This window comes from Protopterus annectens, chromosome 8.part0, assembly GCF_019279795.1.
Source record: "Protopterus annectens isolate FY-2018-M chromosome 8.part0, PAN1.0, whole genome shotgun sequence".
NCBI lineage: Eukaryota > Metazoa > Chordata > Ceratodontiformes > Protopteridae > Protopterus > Protopterus annectens.
Genome location: NC_056741.1, coordinates 682,293,541 through 682,309,699, shown reverse-complemented (window position 1 = coordinate 682,309,699; position 16,159 = coordinate 682,293,541).

The window sequence follows — 16,159 nt, the reverse complement described above, 5'->3', positions numbered from 1 at the left end:
ATTTTTGAACTTCGAACATTCTTAATGAAGATTGCCATACAGCGCAGAACTGGAAATTTACCATTTTCCTCTCTGTACTGCAATATCAGAGTTGGAATATTTATTCAGCAGAGGATGTGGAGGGTGCAGGGGGGCTTGCCCCATGCAAAAACATTTAAAAAAATGTAATTTTTATTTTATTAAAGTTTCAAAGTTCCAAAATGTTGATATACTGGTCTCGGCACACTGAATTTTGACCTTTCAAAGTAGATCCGTATATATATATATATATATATATATATATATATATATAGAGATCTACTTTGATCCAGCAAATTTACATTTCATTGAAATGTAAATTCGCAATCTCACTTTCGTGAAAGTGCATTTTTTTTGAAAATGCACTTTCATGTAAAAATAAACATAAAACCTAAACCAAAAAAAAAAAAAAACACACTAAACACAATTATGCAGGGGGCAAGCCCCCCTGGACTCTCCACACCCCTCTACTTTAATATTGTCACTCCAAGATTGCACTACAGTGGGGAAAAGGGCATATTCCTTTATCCCCACTGTACCACGATCTCAGCAATAGTTTGCTTTGCTGTACATCAACACTAAACATTGATGTGCATGTTTTTATTTCTTTTCTGTAGGATGTTTTTATTTTTGTTTTTACACGAAAGTGAGGTCACGAATTTACATTTCGATGAAACGTAAATTTGCTGGATCAAATGGGATCCATATATATATATATATATATATATATATATATATATATATAGATAGATATATATATATATATATATATGAGTGTGCATTATATTTAGGATGGACAGATACATGCAGCTGTTTAGATGCTGTTAAAAATGGAGGTGTACATTGCAGCCCAGCTAGGACTATATGTTAGGGAATTTTGGAAATTGGGTATATGTTTCATACAAGTTGAAGTAGGTTTTCCCTGGAAATAGTTATAAAATGTTTTCATTTGCTAGTGGTGTGGTACCCTTAAACATGCCTGAGAAGGTATCTTATTTGTTTTCAGATTTAATTAGGGATGAGGACATGCAGGATGAGATAAAGGCAAGGGCATGGTTGGTAATTTTACAATCTGATTAAGTTCACTGGTCTTAACAAAGTCTAGGAACCATCAAGCATATCTGTTTTCACAGGTACAATGTGCTAGTCATTGCTTGGGTGATTTAAGTTTGCTAGCAGGAACATATTTGGTTTAATATTTAACCCCTCAGTGATAGTAAGACAATTTCAAAAATCTTTGGGGGACATTGATAGGGCTATATAGCTAGTAATAAAATAATAGCTGGATTTTTTAAGGGTAATTTATATTTTAATGATCTCCAAGGTATGGGGTGTGAGTAACATGATGCAATATGTGATATATTCTATAACTGAAATCCTTTCCTCATAATTTGCAAAGGCATACTCCGTTTTTAGTTCACTTTAATTTCAAAAAATAAATACCAGATATATTTAGGAGTGGTATAATGTTTTACCATATGGTTTTAATTTACTGGGAAGTGCTCACTGTCTCATGCCAGAATTCCCTAAGCACCTGTCTTAAATGCTCCTTGTCACATGAGGAGACTGAGAGTAGGGTCTAAACCTAAACAGTGGACAGTATCATAAGGCTAATTGGTCTAATAATTCCATTATTAAGAAATTGTTGTCTGAAGGGGAGGATTGGTGATGTTCTTCCAAGAGAACAGCATAGAACTTACTTGAAATCAAGTCTGCTAACCATTCCCATTAGGGTGCTAACTATATGAAGTCCTATATGCTGGATGGAGAGCTCTGGACACATCACAGATAATGGTATCACTAAGAAATGTATTTTAACTTTTATAATTTGTTTACATCTGCAAGCACACTGTCTAGTTCTATAACAAAACTCATATTAAAGTCACTCCCGAGTGTATAGTAGCCCTTGATCACATTAAGGTATTAGTGCCAGTAAAAATTCAGAGGCAACATCGTATCATCCTCATTAGGATGATAAAATCTTCTTAGCAGACATCAGGCACTTGGCTGCTTTAACTTAGCTACAGCCTTCTGTAACATGAGTCTGTAATTTCTTACTCCAATGACTCCTCTTGGCTGCCTTACTGCAGTTTGAAACTCCCCAGACCTTTCATTACTTAAGAAAATTAACAACATCATTATTCCCAAATGTTGCCTCTTAAAATATAACTAAATTAGTTCAATTTTTATAGTAACAGACAAAACTGACTTTAGATAAGATAAGATTTCAGAGCACTGGCATTGCATAATAAAATTACATTCTGGGATTTTTGCCTCTCTTGCCTAAACAGGTTGAACAGTGTCTATTCATACTTACTGCAATGGTAATTGGCAGCATATAATTCTACATGACATAGCCTAAGTGTTGTCCAGCTACTTCCAAAAAGTGGGAAGGCTAAATGTTAGAACAACACAGGACAAAAACCAAGTAACTTATCTAAAATAAAAGGAAAATTTAAGATTAATGCAATTTGCTAATAGCAGCTTACACTAGTCAAAAGGAGCTCAGTTAAAATGCCTATTCAAGTAAATGCACTAGAGACAGGAACAAAGAAACTACATACATAACAGAGTTTTGCCTTCTAATGAATCTATCATCTCATGGTATACGATACTGAACTTATTAAAAAGCAAATGACAAGATTAGTACTTTACTCAATGACAACTATGCACCTAAAATGCAAGATTCCTGACAAAGAAACGAGGCAAACACAGTAAGACAGCCTTACCCTATTTATTATATTTTTATATGACACAAATACTATGAAACTGATAAAGTATAAATATTGATTTTTTTGTAAATTGTGCAGTCATAAAAACAACTCTACAAGTCTGTGAAAAAAAATGTTTGGCCAATACCCAAATACACCAATAAAGACAAAACAAATATATGTTATAGAAATAAATGAGACAAATAAAAAAAAAGTATCATTTTAAGACAGTTTAATTATTTCATTATTTTTAATGGTTCTAACCTCCTGGTCTTCTTTGTGCTCTGGAATAACACTTGCTTCTGATGCCCCTGTGGTAATAGTGCTGTTATGTGCACTCACTCAGAAACTGCCTTAGGGATGTAATAAAAACAAGATGAATAAATATCATTGGAGGAACTGGCACAAAAGGCCATTTGTGATATTGTATCATCATTATTAATAACAGTATCATCACTATATACTTTAACTTCAACTGCTCTGCCAATGGCCATTCTGACAATCTTTTGCTTGTACAGACATGTAGACATACATACTTATGTCAGTTTGTAACCATTGAAGTCTCCTGTTAATTTCTTATGTTTTTCTGCCACAAAATATATCAGTTTCCTTAGTAACCTTCCTATGAGTCATATTCATTTTAAACATAATTTCATTTGTTCTAGATGGTAAGCATAATTTGTCCAGACTGATGTTTACTATTTTAATAAGAATGTGATGTCTATAGTCAAAGAAGTCCACTAAAAGATTCATATAAACCCATTGGGTCCCCAGTACTGTTATAGTCTGCAATATATTCAGAAAAATATTGGTTTTCAGTGGGTATTTTTGTTATCCACAGATGTTGCAGCACCTTTTTTCATTGTAGCTCACCTCAAACAATAACTTGGCCCAAAGTAGCCTTTTGATCTTAATCAACACTCCTTAAAAATCTTCTCTGAATCCAACTTAATTCTACTGATGCCTTCTAAAGTTTACAGCTACATTCTCAGTGGGTAAAACATTAACAGGGTGTTTTTATAATTCATTCGTATTTTCCTTCCTCATTCTATAGAACAACAGTAATCACTGGCTATGTCATATTCCATGCTGGAATGGATGCACTAATTGCAGTCAAAACCACCATCATGAGGAGCATTTTGTCCCCATTTACCCACCTCATTCTTATTAGGCAGTTCAAGAATATATAATGTTTACTAACTTATTCCTTAGTGTTTTAAATATTTACATAGAGGCACAAAACCCCCCCTCTAAAAATCGGAGAAAAAAAATTATGTTCCAGTTAATAATTTATTTTTATTTTTATTTATTTGTTTTATTTTGCTTTTGTTAATTGAGTTATTTTGACCCCTTTTCAGCTGAGTCCCAGGGTGAAAGGCTCCAACAAATTACATACATTTTTAAACAGACATTCAGTAATATACATGTATAGACATTAAGAAATATACATTAACTGTTGTACATATGAAATAAATGTAATTTTTACAGTATAAAAGATACTTCTGCATTAGTAGACGAACACTGATCATTTAAAATGTGTATTAATGGGTTTCTGCAGCAGATTATTGATCATATGATTAGTGCTTAGTAATTCAAAGAAACAGAGGTGAGGGAAGGAACTAGGTAGGGAAAATGTTATTGTAGTTAAGCGGTAAAGTATAGAACAGGTTCAGAGATAAATATATATATATATAGGTATGCCTATCATAAGGTTTATATTAGAAGTATAGATATGGGGAAGAGCAGTATCACAAAAGTATGTATATAGATAGAAGATGACATTAAAATTATTTAGATATTAGTGAAGACTGGTGGTGAGGCATAGGATTCTGAATGAAGAGAAATGATTTGACAGTATGATAAGCAGTGGCATTTATCCTGAAGATATGCAGGAGCAGATCCATTGATTTGATAGGTGAAGTTTTAGTTGTGTTTTTAATGAGTTTTCATTCTGAATGGATTTCAGTGGTAGTTGGATATGGTTCCATAGTTTAGCGACACCATTTGAATATAGAGCCTCTTACAGTATTAGATGATTTGGTTATACTGATTAGAGATTTTTCTCTAGTGAATAAAATTCTACTGGGGGTAGTAATATTCTATTAAGCTGTTAAGGGCTAAGCAATTTTCTGGTTCACAGGATGTCTGTGTATCATAGTTAGCTGAGAAAGAGCTACGTAATGTAGTAGCTCTAATCAGTTGAATTATACAAGGGCTAGGCATTGGTGTACTCTATTTTTATACTTTATTGCAAATTTGGGTTTGCATTTTGAAATAGAATTCAGAGGTAGTTGGATGTGGTTCCATAGTTTAGTTATACTATTTGAATATAGATAGTCACCAGCAATATTAGACAGTCTGGTTATATTGATTAGTTATTTTTCTCTAAAGCATAAAAATTCTTCTTTGGCAAGTAATAGCTTATTATATTGTTAAGGGCTGGGCAATTTTCTGTCTTATAGAAACGTCTGTGTATTATAACTGAGAAAGAGCTAGGTGATATGGTAGTTCTAACCAGTTGAATTATTTGAGGACTAGGCATTAATGTGTTCTGTTTTTACACTTTATTGTAAATTTGGCTTTTTTATTATAACATTGCTCAAGTTTGGACCCTTATGAGACTTGAAGGTTTGAAAAGTTTGGGCAGTAGATAGGTGAGATAGCAGTAAGAAAGCAAAACTTATACACCTTCTGCCTATGACAATGAGGTAGGTTTTTACTCTGTATAATGCACCCGGTCTTTGTTGAGTTTTTTTTAACCATATATGATACATGGTGGTTGAATTTCAAATTGTCCTCTATGACAACATCCAGTAAATTTAGATTCTTTACTTATTATATCATGTTGTTGGCAGGGGCGATAGTGAATCGTGTTGTTTTGGTATAAATGTTTCTTGCAGTAAAGAGCAGTAATTTAGTTTTTTTAGAGTTTAATATTAGTGACAAACAAACAAAAACATTTTGTAAAAATAAGGGAGAATACAAGAAATACACAACATTTTAATGCAGCTTAATTGTTTAATTCTGTTTACCAGTTTTTACCTTTATTTGCTCTAGATAGACACTCTTCTTCCTACTGTTATGGTGGATTCACTTAATGGGTTTTTGTCCAGGTCCCCTTCAATAAAACACATCACACTGAATGATGTTTGATGACCTTTATTAAACTTCTGTAACATGGCTTTGATAACTAATATTATTAATTACAACTGAACATAGTACAGCTGATTTTGATCACAGCATAAACATCCCTGTAATGTTAATCAGGACAGCATGACTTTACTCATCCTGACCCAGTAAGCAGCTTCCATACCTCTACTCACTTACTTTACTTATGAAGCAGTGTCCAACAACTCATTTCATATACCATTTATTGAATTATACATCCCTCAAGGTCCTGTACTTATGAAGCAGCATCCAACAACTCACTTCGTATAACATTTACTGAATTACCCCTCCAACCAAATAAGCAGTGTCCTTACCTCCGCTCATTTATATTTACCACTTATTGCCTCTGAGTGCTTACTTTCCTTTCCCAACTTAATGAAATGAATATCCAAACACCAGAGGAGGAACAGAAGAGGGCAAGCCTGTCCGTCTTCTCCGCTCAACAGCCTGATAAGGCTGTTCCCCCTCTATCTTACCAAACTTCCAAGCTAACCACCCCTCAAAAGGCATAAAGCCAGCCATCATTCAGTGTATGGCATCCTCTCTATCCAAACTGTATTCATGTCATCACCTCCCACAGCCCTATCTCATAACCAAATTAGCAAATTGCCTAAACAGCTAAAATTAAACCCCAATCCTTTTACAATGCTAAAGTGACAACCGTAACCACATAGCCTAACATAACTTCTGTATAATGAATACATTATTGCTTAGCTAACTACCAGTAGAAGCGTCATCATGATTCCACGATCAGTACCTACCAAATACACCACTGAAAACTAAACCCACAGCAGGAGAAACCCCACAAGGACAATGTACCACCAAAACTCCAAAACAAAACAAGGTCACTGACTTGCCATCAAGCATAACTGCAGCCCCTTTTCTTGCACAATTGATATACTAATAACCACCATGATATTTCCTTTCTTATTGGAACCATTGCCCGGTAATCCTGCCATTGAACCCACTATTCTTATAAGGCAAGAAAGCCTTTGTCAACAGAGAACCACCCTGTAAATGGAATCAATACATCCATGGAGTAATAACCAAACAAACTGTAGGTGAATGACCCTCCATATACTAATGCCGAGTCCTGCAACCAAATTACTTTGACAATGAGCAATGTGCCACAGTCTTCACCCTATCACCTATACCCTTCCAGCATAAGTCCCTTCCAAATTTTTGTAAATTACCATACCCTGTCACCCATGAAACTGTAGTCATTTGTAGCTGAATCCTCCTTGACCAACTGGAATGCACCGCTTCTTCAGAAACTCGCACCAACTAACTCAACAATCCATCCCCCAATCTCCTACCCCCTGGTGGCTGCAACTCCCCTAACACGCCTCACTTATAAAAGCTATGCTAGAGCCCTGCAATACACATCTAATAATACTAACCCAACCTGACACCTCAGCTAATAGCACCATCAAACCATATCACTGTTATATCAACAAGTAAACATGAACCCTATTCCCCCTAACTCCCTCTGCTTAAACTAGGATGTCTGCCAAATTGACTAATTCAGAATTACAAACTCCCATTCCAAACGTTTCTATACTAAATACGGGAAGTGACAGGTTACAAGACCCCCACCCTTGCCCCAAAGCTCACTTAACTAACCATTAACGCAACCCTCTTCAGCTGTTGCAACTCTATCCCACCTATGTTCAACCTCAAAATCCGCTTAATGTAAACTAAACACCTGTTTTACCATGCTCCTAACTTACCTCAAGCACACCTGTCACCAGAATAATCCCAGACCGTACAACTTTTATTTGCCTAAATGAGCCTTGAAATCATGTTGTTACCTGCAACCTCAATGCCTTCCCCCAATGTCCAGGAACTCCAACAGCAGCATAAGGAAAGGAGTGATTGGTAGTGCATATATGTGCTATTATGGATTCACTTTTGCAAATGCATTAGACCCAAAGCAGAAACCTGGGCCTTGGCTTCCTGTTAAATTTTAGAGACTGTTCCTAAGTTTGCATTCCCCCACTCAGACCTCTTTGTGCACTGCTCTAGTGAATGAGACATCAACTGCAATAGGCACCATCACCTTTCAAACCCACGCCCTTGCCGTCCTTCTCTGTTGCCCCATTTGCAAAAGAAATAAAAACTTTAGTACAAAACTATAGGAAATAGGGGCACAGATTAAATATTCCTATCATTCTTAATAATGAAATTTGTAACAATATACCTTTATGAAGGATTTAAAGTAAGAAAACTCAGTTGTATGTCATTAGTGACTACAGTCCTCAGCTCCTCCCCATGTTTTGGCAAACTGCAACATTTATGAAAAAATACACCAAAACATGCAACAAAGTCTAGACAATTACATAGCACCACCTTGCTTTTGCTAGTTACCCACATGACCATTATTGTAGACCCCTACCCCCTCCCAGCATCTAGCCAGCATACCAAGATCAAACTTTACCACCTCTCCCGCAAGAAGTTGTAACCCCTTAATGTAAGAACAAAGGCAAACAATTATGGACCTATATCAAAATTACTTATACCGGGGGAACCCCTTTTCATTCATTTATTTATTTTTTCTTTCTCCCCTTTCAAACCCAGAAAATTGATAAAGCAACAGATTTTGCATTAGCATGGACTTCTCTGAAGGGTACGAAGTCTGAAACCCAAGTGTCTGTCATTATTTCTTTACTTCAGTCACCACTAACTTGCCAATGATTACCTGAAACCCACAATTTCAAGAGAAATGGACCAAAATTATGAGGCAAAATGTGCACATTCTGTGAAAATGTGTACAGTTGAGATGTATGCTTGACTCTGAAAACAGAAATCGCAACTATTCCCTGGGCCCCACACATGCTCAAACATCCACTAACACCATTGAATCCTGCCTACAACATAATTTATGCTTCTAAATGTAACTGAAATGCAGTAACCACTGAGTCTCTGAAGCTGCCATGAGCTGCCAAACTTTCCCCTTTCCCTTACATGGCCACTAAAAATTTGATGAGCATTTCATTCACTCATCCAGTGCCCCACCCATGAAAAACAGCCACTCGTGTTACCAATGGCAAGGCACAACCATAGCTTTTCCACCCCCAACAACGGTCCCCATTCAATCTTGCACCAAAACTCAACCCCATTACCAAGTGTGTGAAAGTGCTTCCACATGAACCACAGATGCCCAGTGCACCATCACCTTGCCAGCATAGAAACATACCTCCCACAAAGTTAGAAAATTGACGGGGCAAGAAATCTGAAAGTCAAATATCTGTCATTATCTCCAACTTTAGCCTTTAATGATTTACCACAACACGAGCAATGGATGTATTCTGACACCCTCCCTAAATTGCATTTAACCTTTCCAGAACCACTGCTAAAGTGACCGAATAATGGGTATTGAGTACATAAGTTTCATAGGATATGAGGTCTGAACTTACTGGCAGCCCTTTCCATGCCCACTATGAACCCATTGGCCTAGTTTCAATGACCAAAAAAAAAAAAAGAAATTAAAATACGTAAATAACAAAAATGTCTTCCTAACAAAGAAGCATTACATCCACAACTACATGACAATCTTGAAAACAGCTTGTAGATTTTAGTGCCAAGACCATGTATCAAAAAAAAAGGGGGGGGGGATTTCAAACACTGCAGTACAGTTTTCTATGAGCAGGTTATAGCTATAGTCTTTGAGATTAAGTGAGAATGACTTGAACCAATGTGATAACAAGCCAAAAGGGCAATTAGCCTGCTATTCGTCTTCTACAAAAGTCTAAGTTGAGCGATCATCATTTTACCTCACTGCACCAGAAGGCATTAAAGTAAATGTACTCTTCTTCCAGACTAGATTTACATTGCTTAATGCTGCACATTCCTTTAAGATCCAGGCCTACTTACTGATGTATTACCAAACACGTTCTGTTTCAGAACGATCTAAGTAACAGCAAGTGAGTAATCGGGATTACTACCAAAATAATGTGGGGACAAAGACCCAAAAACTAGGGACACATTTTAAATGTCATTCTTATAAACTCACAGTGTTGCTAGAATAAAAATTTAATGTAAGCATGGATTTCCTGAAGGAGATCATGTAAAGACTTCAACCTTCAATGATTGCAGGAAAACCCTAAGCTTTAGGAGGTACTAAATGTGCTTCCCGCCCTTCCCTTAATAGCTAAAACTACCCTGCACCTGTGTGGAAATGAACAACACTCTCCAGTGCCACACAGCCTGAGAAAATACCCTGAAGCAGTATGAGCTTAAACCAGGCATCAAGCAGGCCTGCACTCCCACTTTATATAATCCCCCAAAGACCATGGTGGCTGCCTCCTTCAATCTCCCCCCGTTCCCAGTCCAAACCTGTCATCCAAGAACCTTGGCAGCATGTACCTGAGCCCTGCGAAACCTGACAGAAACTCACCAGCCACAAATCTTCCATCCATTTCCTTACACACAACAGATGGTCCGCAGTCCTCACAGAAGGGAACTCCAGCCACCCCGACTATGTAGACCAGATCCAGCACCACATAGACTCCCAACCCTCCTAAAACTGCAAGAAATCTGCCTGTGCAAAGGTCATCATGAAAAACATATAAACATTGTGAATGACAAGGCACCTAAAAATGAACGTAGACCACCCACAATAAACGGCGCTCCATAAACCGCAAAAGAGTCCCATAAGCCCTTCCGCAACCAACCACGATGCATGGAAAATAGGAATGCAAGATGCCAACAAAACTGTGATAAGCACTGTGCCCATGAGGAATACTCTGTGACCTACATCCTGCAGTGTGAGGACTTGAAATGCCACGGAATCCAAAGACACTGCACACCTGGTCTCCACAAGGAAAAGCCTACCAGTTTCATGAGGAAAGCAAAAAAAAACTCAATGGAACACTAGTGCCAAACAGAGAAGAACTGCCTCCTCTTGACTACAAATAGTTCAACCTCCCTGTCAGCCATTATGCCCAAACATTAAAAGGTATGTACACAGCTTTATGAAATTACTTTAAAACTACTATTGCTTACACTCTTACTTACACTCTTATTTTTCATGCGCTGTATGTTTACAGAGTAAATTAATACTTTCTCTAATTCTGTGCAACCATCATACAGGTCCAGTATTCCTTACTGCTGAAGTAGTGTTTCTCATTTGGCATAAAGCCCAGCATGACAACCGCGATCAAAAGCACCAGACCATGATCCATGGCCACAAAATATTTTGGGCCGTTTAAGCTGCTCTAAGAATCTGTCATCGCCTATGAAATAATATTCATTAGACAAACCTTTCCAAATTCTGAAATGCCTGCAGCTTGCTCTTGCTACAGTCCTGCCTAATATTACTCACCGAGGAAGAAGGAGAAATAAAGAAAAATGCTCACACTGACTAAACCCTAAACCGTGGGAACACAGTCTGCCCTGATGTACCTCCACCCCCTTCACAAACAGCCAAACTACCACAGCCAAATTAGGATTAAATACCCTGCAACCATGCTATCCAGATGGACGTCATGAAGGATCATGCATACTTATCAGCTTTGGCCCTGCCAACAAAGTCCAAATCCTACCTGCTCTACAGCACCTACAGGTCATCATGGACGTACTACTTGCTTTAGCAAGTTTACGCCAAAATGTAAATCTTTACCCAGATGGTCTTGCCTAAGCCCCTCCCCACCCCTTATCTTATTTCCTCCCAATCAACCCTCATTCCAATTGACCCTTTCATCCCCCCACCCTCTTACTTAACACTAACATTTGTCTAACCCCCTACTGAAAATGTCCCCTGACAAATTGGTTTGTTGCCAAACCTCCTTTCCTGTTCTTTTTTCTGATACACAGTGATTTGTTGGCCAGAACTCTGAATTTCCTTCATTTCAGACCTTGTTGAAAACTTCAGTGTGCTGCCTCTGCTTTCTGTGATTGGATGAACTACTGAGAACTCCTTTAGATATTCAAACCTGGAGATGCAGTTTCTTAAAAAAAATAGATGAAGAAACATCATTGAAGGAATGGGCACAAAAAGCAATTTTTGATGATTTATTATTATTATTATTATTATTATTATTATTATTATTATTATTATTATTATTATTATTATTATTATTGTTGTTGTTGTTATTATTATTATTATTATTATTATTAACAGTATTTACAATATATACTTTAACTTAACTACCCTTTTATTTTTATTAAGACCTGTACTGATTTCCCCCTCCTGAATTAATCTGTTTTCTGTAATTGAAATCCCTTGAGATATATTTTTTCTGTTAGAAAGTATTTCACCCTCCTTAGAAATCTTATCACAAAAGTCATATTTAATGTAGCTGTAAAATCACAGTCTCTAGGTGCCAAATATTATTTGCCCATAGTGATATTTTAGTAAGAATGTGAAGTTCCTTTACATGCAGTTCATTTTTGACATAGACAGCTAAAAGATTCCCTATTAACCAAAACTTTTGACACATCAAAAAAGTATTTTTACACATTATTACTATCCACCATGGCCCTTTTGACTTTCTTCATTGGTTATTATATAGCCAGTGTCCCAGCATCTGCAGATACCAGTTATCCTACAGGTTCCAAGTCATGGCATTCTTTTTTACCATTTTTCACCATCTTCTGTTTTTCTTCTCCTATTCCATTCCTTTGATCTTGTGAGCAAGCCACACAGCTCTTGGATGTTCATATGTCATTTCATAGAGAGAAAAAAAGAGAAAAACATATTGGTATAGGTTTCACGGATGATTTTCAGGCCCATTGTTCAATGAACATACCTGGTAACAAGCAGTTCGGCACTGATTGTCCTTCTCTTTTGGACAGACGTCACCCCCTGAGCTAAGGACCCATCTCCCCTTTCCTTTTCCATACTCGCAGTTCATTTCCTCCTGCACCTTTATTGCTACATCAATATTTAGTCTTTCTTCTTCTTCCTGCCCAGTTTTGCAACATGTCATTAACATATTTGATCTCCTTATTCCCTTTGTATCCACTCCATAAGCTTCAAATGTGACCTGTTTACATGTAATTGCCTTCTCAAGGGGTTCTAGTAAGTCTCTGTCTAGCAAGAACATCATTACATGAACTTTTAGTTTTCCTGTTGTGTCACTTCTCAAAATTCATGTGTGGATGTTGCTGGCAATGGCTGGCTCCGCTACTACTTTCCTATCTCTCACAACTCTTTCCCCAATTTATTAACTCTTGTACAGGGGTCTGAACCATGACTGCTGAATCCATGCTCTCAGCTCCTCCCCCCAAACACACATTCCATAATTATCAAACTTCTTGTGGAGCCCATTATCTCTGAAAGTAAATATGGACGATAGCTGGAAATCCCCTGCAAATTAGCACTCTTCATCTCAGGGACAGAAGCAAACACAATAATAAACAAAAACAGGCACGAACAAAGGTGAAGAACAACTTGTAAACGCAAAAAAACACAACCACGTCCAACGAAACAATAAAGCAACGGAGATGTCAAACCTAATTGAACATTTATTAAACAGACGCTTAAAATAAAAGCATGTTTTTATTTTAAGCATTTGTTTAATAAATGTTCAATTACGTTTGACATCTCCGTTGCTTTATTGTTTCGTTGGACGTGGTTGTGGTTTTTTGAGTTTACAGAAGCAAATACACTCAATTTCTAAGGCAGATACTATAAAGTAAGAGACTCAACTTCCACCTGATTCAAATTGTAATACATGCTACAACTGGAAGTATTTTATTGCAGCCCAATAAGCATTCCCTTTCCATGAAGGAGGTTGAGAATACCATCCTTACTGTGTTGCCTTCCCTGAACACATTCCAGAATGTACACATCATTTGCTTTTGCCTCACATACACATTTGATAAAAAACAGTTCTCAGATATTTTACATGCACCCACCCCTTTTATAGATAAACCTTTATAAGTACCATCTTCTGTGCCAGCCATTCATGACTTCTTTAACCCTGTAGCCTAGCACTTATCGATGAGTCTGATCACTTTTTGATGGTCTCCCTATTCTATGGGCCTCTCCACTTGACAGTCCAGACTGGGAACTTCCACAATAATTTCACTGATCCATTGTTCAATGAAAGTAATGAGATTCTAGGCTGCTGTCCAAGATAAAATGTTTTATTTGTTCGTAAACACCACGATGTTGTAGATTATTTTTTCAAGAATTTTTGTTAATGGACAGATGTCTCTGACTGAACACCAGTCGCTTGTTAATAAGTGATAGGATAGAGGAGGAGATCTTATGACATCATGATTGCAACTGTGAGGTAAAATATACAATGCTAAATGAAGGTTAATGATACTAGAAGCTGACTAAGATTTTAAAAATACTGCATTGTGAAACAGTTACTTTACTTACTTCCATAATGTTTTAGGATCACAAAAATTGTAGTTTGAAATCCATGCCAGTAGGTAGCTTTGGTAAAATCCGCGCTTATTTAACTAAGTATTACTAGATTTTGGTAACATTATTTGGGTCAGTTTCTGAGACTTTAATGCAAGATCCCCTTCTTGCAAATGCTTTATAAAACAGGCAATGCCCAAGGTAGGTATGTATTTTTAGCACAGTTAAGAAATAGGAAAAGTTATACAAGCAGGAAAGATCACTGATAGGTTTCCTAATGCCACTAATTCCAGATTGTCCTTTTTGTGCGTGTGTGTGTGTGTGTGTGTGTGTGTGTGTGTGTGTGTGTGTGTGTGTGTGTGTGTGTGTGTGTGTGTGTTTGGGTGCGCATCTATGTATCTGTCTGTCTGTATAGATATCTATATAGCTAGATGCACACACACACACACACACACACACACACACACACACACACACACACACACACACACACACACACACACACACACACACTATACATACATCAGTATATAAAATCATATTCATTTAGTGCATCCTCTTTCAGTTAGTTGAAACATGGAGCTTTAGTAGGCATCTAAGCTCAAAGCACCACTGATGATGTAACTTATCATGTAGTCTGGAATTCTTAAGAGTTTGAGTAGTTAATAGATAAGACAGTGCAGAAAGACCGAAAACCTACATTTAATGTGGCATGGGGTGCTTTATGCTCACATAAGGTATAGCTTCGTCAGTCATTCTCACATGTTCAAGTTAACCAGCTCCAAATGAATGAGTGTGTAGAAAGTGAACAATTGTCATGTTAAATTGCTGCATCTATTATACATTTTTTTTAACAGTATTAGCAACTTTTAAGCAGCTGCGGACTGTTTTTACACCAACACAAGTATTTTTGAATTTATAGTTTTCAAAATATTTAGTATTTTGTCCTGTTAAATATGACAGCTATAGAAAAAGACAGTTAATTTGGAAATGGCCATTCCAACAGATTTATTTTTATTTCTTTATTTATTTTACATTTGTTTACTGGGAAAGTTCAACTTGGAACAAAGCCAATTTTTAATGGAGGCCTGGGGCAAAACAGTCCAGATGCATGTCTTTGCATGTCTTTTCTCATTTTCTATTTTACAGCTTTTCAAAGCCTTTGAACTCTATCTTAATTATATACTAATGGAATTACATGGGTCAACTTCTACTTGAAGATATGGGTGAGAAATTCAAAAAAAAAAAAAAGAAATTACAAAAGTCATGTTTGATCAGATGATCTTGAAAATGTTCTCCTTAGAGTCTGATAGTAGAAGAGACCATGTTCATTGCAATTACCTTGTATGACAGTTTTCCTTACTTTGATTTATAATATTGGTTTAATACTAAATACTTCATCATGGTGGTGCAGTGATTAGCATCGCCACCTCACAGCAAGAGGTTCTCCAGTTCAATTCTTGGCTGAGTTGCCTTCTGTGCAAAGTCTGCATGTCCTCCCTGTGGTTGCGTGGGTTTCTTCCAGGTGCTCCAGTTTCCTCCCACATCCCAAAGATGCTCTAAATTGGCCCTAAGTGTGAGTGTATGCACATGTGTGTGCCTTCTGTGGAAGGTTGGGTGCCTGGCTGGCAACTCAACACCATAAAACTCCACTGCCAATCATGAGCGGACAGATGATCTGCTGTGGTGACCCCTAACCGGGAAAAGCCGAATAAAGAAGACTAAATACTTCATCACTTTTTATTTTGAACAGGCATGCAGTTCATATGAACATAGGATTTAGAACAATGCTATGCAAGTGATCAGGGAGGCCATATGATGCTTAGTCAAATACAGTTTTAGGAAGACACCCTTAAGAGTTCTTGTTACTTAATAACTTTGATAGGAAAAGATGGAGCCCTTGCTCTCTAAGTAATAAATGCACAATATCTGGATAGTCCCACTA